The sequence below is a fragment of the Nomia melanderi genome, unplaced genomic scaffold, assembly GCF_051020985.1.
Source record: "Nomia melanderi isolate GNS246 unplaced genomic scaffold, iyNomMela1 scaffold0735, whole genome shotgun sequence".
In the NCBI taxonomy this organism is placed as follows: domain Eukaryota; kingdom Metazoa; phylum Arthropoda; class Insecta; order Hymenoptera; family Halictidae; genus Nomia; species Nomia melanderi.
In genome coordinates, this window is record NW_027475849.1 from 7,501 (window position 1) to 15,000 (window position 7,500).

Sequence of the window (7,500 nt, forward strand, 5' to 3'; positions counted from 1 at the left end):
CGGGAGCGCGGGAAAAAAAATTTTTCTAAACACACGAAACCGTTCATCTCACGAACAGCCGAAAAAGTTGTCGCTCAGATCCATATCGCAGTGGAGCGGTATCCGCGGGCGGTCGTAATTGAACGACGCACGACGCCGCGAACACTCACGCGAGTCCATACAAACGATTCCGATCGTTTTGCAACAACTAGAACGTACACTGTCCGTGAAATTCACAGAATTTTCGCGTGTCCGCGACAAACGCCGACGAGACACCCATCGTTCGCTCGTACGTAGCATCCTTCTCTTAACCCGACTCAGAAACGTTCTTTGCGCCCTTCGGTAAAAAAACGTTCGATCCGAAGAGGTGAACGACGGCGGGGATTTGACAGAGCTACGCAAGCAGTGTATGGTACGTAAACGACCCTCAGCCAGGCGTGGTCCAGGAATTGTATCCGTGGACCGCAATGTGCGTTCGAAATGTCGATGTTCATGTGTCCTGCAGTTCACACGTTGACGCGCAATTAGCTGCGTTCTTCATCGACCCACGAGCCAAGTGATCCACCGTTCAGGGTAATCGTATAAATTTTATATTTCACATATATAATTTTATTCTCATTTGTTCGACCTAATATCTCTCTTCTTTCAAAGAGAAGATAAAAGTTGATACCTGAATCTCCGACCAGCGCGCGAAGGAGATTCAGGCGTCGCCTTGGAGACGACACCGAAGCCTTTCGAGACGAAAAACGTTCAAGTAATATGTATATATTTCTCGACGTTCCGGGCGTATAGTGCATTCAAAAACCCGCGAAAGACGCAGAAGACTCGCACGCGTGGAAACGACGGGGATATATTTTGTATCCTACCCGATACTGAATCCATCGCGTGCAGTCGACCCTCGCGTTCTTCCGATCAGACGCATCTATTGTTGCGCGCATGTTTTCGCGTCGCATCGCGCGAAACGTTGCACGAATCGTACCGATCGATCGATTGAAAGCAAATAATGAAAAAAGACTTCACAGCTGGCTCTTTGCCGGTCATTCGTCCCATGTTATCTCTTGCCGCGAAATTGGCGCGCAAGAGTTGGGTGTCAGACGCGCGGCTTTAAAACGAGCTTCACGGCCGGTCCCTTCGTTACCGCTTTCGTTCTTTCTCTCGGAACGACCATGAACGAACACGACGAGCGACGCTACGGCATACACACGTCCACGGATTCGATTAAAAAAACAGACTTCACAGCTGGCTCTTTGCCGGTCATTCGTCCCATATTATCTCTTGCCGCGAAATTGGCGCGCAAGAGTTGGGTGTCAGACGCACGGCTTTAAAACGAGCTTCACGGCCGGTCCTCTCAATTCCGTGTACGGTACACGCAAGATGCGGGTTCCACTTCCAGACTACCCGGTCCCTTCTCTCTACGAGAATCGATAGTAGAAGAACGGCTCGAAAACGCGTCTCAGAGACTAGGGGAAAAGAAGCGGTATGCGAGCGAAACGAAAACGCATTATGGAAACGTCGCGAAACAATGTTCGACGGTTGCTCGGTTCCAATCGTGCGGCCGTTTCAATTTCTCGTGCGCTTCACCGTCCCTCCGTAACTCTGGCCGATCGCGTATACCGAAGAGCCGACACGCGCAAAAACCACAGGCATTGTATACTGTATATATATATGTTACAGTCACAGCCTTCGCGCGTTTTACTCTCCGACGCGGGGTTTCCACGACGAAAGAGAGACAGTTTCGTGGCGGGTGACTCGGCCGAATCGCTACGACGGGTATTTCTATTATAGAACGAATCATCGCCACCCTTTACCAGTGCCCGACGAAGGAATCACAAGGTCATCTGGAGTTTACAATGCCAGCGACGGTAATTCCAACGAAGACCCGATAAGTCAACTCATCGTTCTATTTCTCCCCGTACAGAAAAGCGAATCGACGCTAACGCACCTCGCGCAAGCACGAACGTTCTCTTCGCGTGGATCATCCCATCGTCGAAAGATGTAAAGACGCATTGGAGATCGTGGTCTCTGGCGGGCTCATTGCACGCCCCACTGCATATCTTTCCTCGAATCGAGAATGATTCGTCCACTAAGGCTGCGAAACTACGCGTCGAGGAAACTAGGGGAAAGAAGCGGGATGCGAGCGAAACGACAATACATTATGGAAACGTCGCGAAACAATGTTCGGCGGTTGCTCGTTTCCTCCTGCGGACGTTTCATTGCTCGGGCGCTTCACGTCCCTCCGTAACCTTCGCGCGATCGCGTGCCCCGGAGAGCCGGCAACCGGTGAACCACAGGCGTATAAACTATAGTCTTCTATAGCAAGCCTTCGGCGGTTACTCTCCGACGCGGGGATTCCACGACGAGAGAGAATTTCGTGGCGGGTGACATCGGTCGAAACGCTACGACGGGTATTTCTATTATAGAACGAATCATCGCCACCCTTTACCAGTGCCCGACGAAGGAATCACAAGGTCATCTGGAGTTTACAATGCCAGCGACGGTAATTCCAACGAAGACCCGATAAGTCAACTCATCGTTCTATTTCTCCCCGTACAGACAAGCGAATCAACGCTATCGCACCTCACGCATGCACGAACGTTCTCTTCGCGTGAATCGTCCCATCGTCGAAAGATATAGCCGCTTGGAGATCGTGGCCCATCAAGTTCTTCCGTAACTCCTGCGCGATCGCGTACCCCGGAGAGCAGGCAACCGGTGAACCACAGGCGTATAAACTATAGTCTTCTATAGCAAGCCTTCGCGTTTACTCTACGACGCGGGGATTCCACGACGAGAGAGATTTTCGTGGCGGGTGACACGGCCGAATCGCTACGACGGGTATTTCTATTAGAACGAATCATCGCCACCCTTTACCAGTGCCCGACGAAGGAATCACAAGGTCATCTGGAGTTTACAATGCCAGCGACGGTAATTCCAACGAAGACCCGATAAGTCAACTCATCGTTCTATTTCTCCCCGTACAGAAAAGCGAATCGGCGCTATCGCACCTCACGCAAGCAGGAATGATCTCTTCGCGTGGATCGTCCCATCGTCGAAAGATGTAAGACGTACAGAAATCGTGGTCCATCACGATTATTCGTAACTCTCCGAGTCGCGTATCTGAGAGTAGGACAAACGGAGAACCACAGGCATAAATAATACTATATGTTTCTTATATAGTTAGCCTTCGCGTTTTACTCTCCGACATGGGGATTCCACGACGAGAGAGAGTTTCGTGGCGGGTGTCTCGGCCGAATCGCTACGACGGGTATTTCTATTATAGAACGAATCATCGCCACCCTTTACCAGTGCCCGACGAAGGAATCACAAGGTCATCTGGAGTTTACAATGCCAGCGACGGTAATTCCAACGAAGACCCGATAAGTCAACTCATCGTTCTATTTCTCCCCGTACAGAAAAGCGAATCGACGCTATCGCACCTCGCGCGAGCACGTAACTACTCTTCGCGTGGATCGTCCCATCGTCGAAAGATGTAAGACGCACGGAAATCGTGGCCCATCAACGTTTTTTTGTAACTCTGCCGATCGCGTATCACAGAGCCGAGACGCACATACCACAGGCGTATAATACCGTTTTCTTTCGTATGGTAAGCCTTCGCGTTTACTCTTCGGCGCGGGGTTTCCACGTCGAGAGAGACATTCGTGGCGGGTGACATCGGTCGAAACGCTACGACGGGTATTACTATTATAGAACGAATCATCGCCACCCTTTACCAGTGCCCGACGAAGGAATCACAAGGTCATCTGGAGTTTACAATGCCAGCGACGGTAATTCCAACGAAGACCCGATAAGTCAACTCAACGTTCTATTTCTCCCCGTACAGAAAAGCGAATCGACGCTGTTGCACCTCACGCAAGCACGAACGTTCTCTTCGCGTGGATCGTCCCATCGTCGAAAGATGTAAGACGCACGGAAATCGTGGCACATCACGTGTTTTCGGAACTCTGTCGACCGCGTATCTCAGAGACGACGCGCGCGAACCACTGGCATATACTATTATATATCGCGTTTTACCCTCCGACGCGGGGATTCCACGACGAGAGAGAGTTTCGTGAGCGGGTTGACTCGGAAGAAACGCTACGACGGGTATTTCTATTATAGAACGCATCATCGCCACCCTTTACCAGTGCCCGACGAAGGAATCACAAGGTCATCTGGAGTTTACAATGCCAGCGACGGTAATTCCAACGAAGACCCGATAAGTCAACTCAACGTTCTATTTCTCCCCGTACAGAAAAGCGAATCGACGCAATCGCACCATACGCGTGCACGTAAACAACTCTTCGCGTGGATCGTCCCATCGTCGAGAGACGTAAGTTTTCATAGTATGAATTCGCGTTTTACTCTCCGACGCGGGGATTCCACGACGAGAGAGAGTTTCGTGAGCGGGTTGACTCGGAAGAAACGCTACGACGGGTATTTCTATTATAGAACGCATCATCGCCACCCTTTACCAGTGCCCGACGAAGGAATCACAAGGTCATCTGGAGTTTACAATGCCAGCGACGGTAATTCCAACGAAGACCCGATAAGTCAACTCAACGTTCTATTTCTCCCCGTACAGAAAAGCGAATCGACGCAATCGCACCATACGCGTGCACGTAAACAACTCTTCGCGTGGATCGTCCCATCGTCGAGAGACGTAAGTTTTCATAGTATGAATTCGCGTTTTACTCTCCGACGCGGGGATTCCACGACGAGAGAGAGTTTCGTGAGCGGGTTGACTCGGAAGAAACGCTACGACGGGTATTTCTATTATAGAACGCATCATCGCCACCCTTTACCAGTGCCCGACGAAGGAATCACAAGGTCATCTGGAGTTTACAATGCCAGCGACGGTAATTCCAACGAAGACCCGATAAGTCAACTCAACGTTCTATTACTCCCCGTACAGAAAAGCGAATCGACGCAATCGCACCATACGCGTGCACGTAACAACTCTTCGCGTGGATCGTCCCATCGTCGAGAGACGTAAGTTTCATAGTAAGCCTTCGGCGTTTTACTCTCCGACGCGGGGATTCCACGACGAGAGAGAGAGTTTCGTGAGCGGGTTGACTCGGAAGAAACGCTACGACGGGTATTTCTATTATAGAACGCATCATCGCCACCCTTTACCAGTGCCCGACGAAGGAATCACAAGGTCATCTGGAGTTTACAATGCCAGCGACGGTAATTCCAACGAAGACCCGATAAGTCAACTCAACGTTCTATTTCTCCCCGTACAGAAAAGCGAATCGACGCAATCGCACCATACGCGTACACGTAAACAACTCTTCGCGTGGATCGTCCCATCGTCGAGAGACGTAAGTTTTCATAGTATGAATTCGCGTTTTACTCTCCGACGCGGGGATTCCACGACGAGAGAGAGTTTCGTGAGCGGGTTGACTCCGAAGAAACGCTACGACGGGTATTTCTATTATAGAACGCATCATCGCCACCCTTTACCAGTGCCCGACGAAGGAATCACAAGGTCATCTGGAGTTTACAATGCCAGCGACGGTAATTCCAACGAAGACCCGATAAGTCAACTCAACGTTCTATTTCTCCCCGTACAGAAAAGCGAATCGACGCAATCGCACCATACGCGTGCACGTAAACAACTCTTCGCGTGGATCGTCCCATCGTCGAGAGACGTAAGTTTTCATAGTATGAATTCGCGTTTTACTCTCCGACGCGGGGATTCCACGACGAGAGAGAGTTTCGTGAGCGGGTTGACTCGGAAGAAACGCTACGACGGGTATTTCTATTATAGAACGCATCATCGCCACCCTTTACCAGTGCCCGACGAAGGAATCACAAGGTCATCTGGAGTTTACAATGCCAGCGACGGTAATTCCAACGAAGACCCGATAAGTCAACTCAACGTTCTATTACTCCCCGTACAGAAAAGCGAATCGACGCAATCGCACCATACGCGTGCACGTAACAACTCTTCGCGTGGATCGTCCCATCGTCGAGAGACGTAAGTTTCCATACTATGAATTCGCGTTTTACTCTCCGACGCGGGGATTCCACGACGAGAGAGTGTTTCGTGAGCGGGTTGACTCGGAAGAAACGCTACGACGGGTATTTCTATTATAGAACGCATCATCGCCACCCTTTACCAGTGCCCGACGAAGGAATCACAAGGTCATCTGGAGTTTACAATGCCAGCGACGGTAATTCCAACGAAGACCCGATAAGTCAACTCAACGTTCTATTGCTCCCCGTACAGAAAAGCGAATCGACGCAATCGCACCATACGCGTGCACGTAACAACTCTTCGCGTGGATCGTCCCATCGTCGAGAGACGTAAGTTTCATAAGTAAGCCTTCGGCGTTTTACTCTCCGACGCGGGGATTCCACGACGAGAGAGTGTTTCGTGGCGGGTGACTAGGCCGAAACGCTACGACGGGTATTTCTATTATAGAACGAATCATCGCCACCCTTTACCAGTGCCCGACGAAGGAATCACAAGGTCATCTGGAGTTTACAATGCCAGCGACGGTAATTCCAACGAAGACCCGATAAGTCAGCTCATCGTTCTATTTCTCCCCGTACAGAAAAGCGAATCGACGCTATCGCACCTCGCGCGAGCACGTAACAACTCTTCGCGTGGATCGTCCCATCGTCGAGAGACGTAAGACGCACGGAAATCGTGGTTCATCGCGTCTTTTCCTACTCTCTTGAATCGCAATTTCGTATAGAGCCTACACACGCGAACCACCGGCATATACTATTTCTTCTCTCATAGTAAGCCTTCGCGCGTTTTACTCTCCGACGCGGGGATTCCACGACGAGAGAGTGTTTCGTGGCGGGTGTCTCGGCCGAATCGCTACGACGGGTATTTCTATTATAGAACGAATCATCGCCACCCTTTACCAGTGCCCGACGAAGGAATCACAAGGTCATCTGGAGTTTACAATGCCAGCGACGGTAATTCCAACGAAGACCCGATAAGTCAACTCATCGTTCTATTTCTCCCCGTACAGAAAAGCGAATCGACGCTATCGCACCTCGCGCGAGCACGAAACAACTCTTCGCGTGGATCGTCCCATCGTCGAAAGATGTAAGACGCACGGAAATCGTGGTTCGGCGGGCTCTATGCGCCTTGTTCAAAGTAAAAAAAAAAAATTTCGACGGACGGGAGAAGTGTATTTCTCCGCGCGTAAGCCGTTCGAAATTTCCGACGGACGGGAGATGAACTCTCCGCGCGTAAGCCGTCTAGTCATACAGCAGAGCAGGTATCGAGATACCTCTCTGTGCATGATCGTTCAAGTATTTTTCACGAGGAAGCGTTGTTGCACGTTTATCGCTCCTTCCTCCTCTGTATATATAATATTATTTCTCTTGTGTATCGAGTGTGTGCAGAAATTGAACTCGTACACTTATATATATATATGTATGTATCTTTCGCTCCTTTTTATATTATCTTTCGCTCCACTCTTTATATTTCTCATGTTTCCTTCTTTCGGTCAGTTCTTGTAGTGTATTTTGCTCGTTAATGATCCTTCCGCAGGTTCACCT

At 50.2% G+C, this 7,500-nt stretch overlaps 2 non-coding genes across 2 annotated transcripts in view; both read right to left on the reverse strand.

Moving 5' to 3' along the window:
* Window positions 1-400: 400 nt before the first annotated feature.
* Window positions 401-555, reverse strand: LOC143176680 (5.8S ribosomal RNA). Its single transcript, XR_013001200.1, has one exon. It is a non-coding gene; the product is annotated as a 5.8S ribosomal RNA (ribosomal RNA).
* A 6,920-nt stretch (window positions 556-7,475) lies between these two features.
* Window positions 7,476-7,500, reverse strand: part of LOC143176683 (small subunit ribosomal RNA) — a 1,921-nt gene continuing 1,896 nt past the window's right edge. The window contains exon 1 of the ribosomal RNA XR_013001203.1: window positions 7,476-7,500. This exon is cut by the window's right edge and continues 1,896 nt beyond it. This is a non-coding gene — a ribosomal RNA (small subunit ribosomal RNA).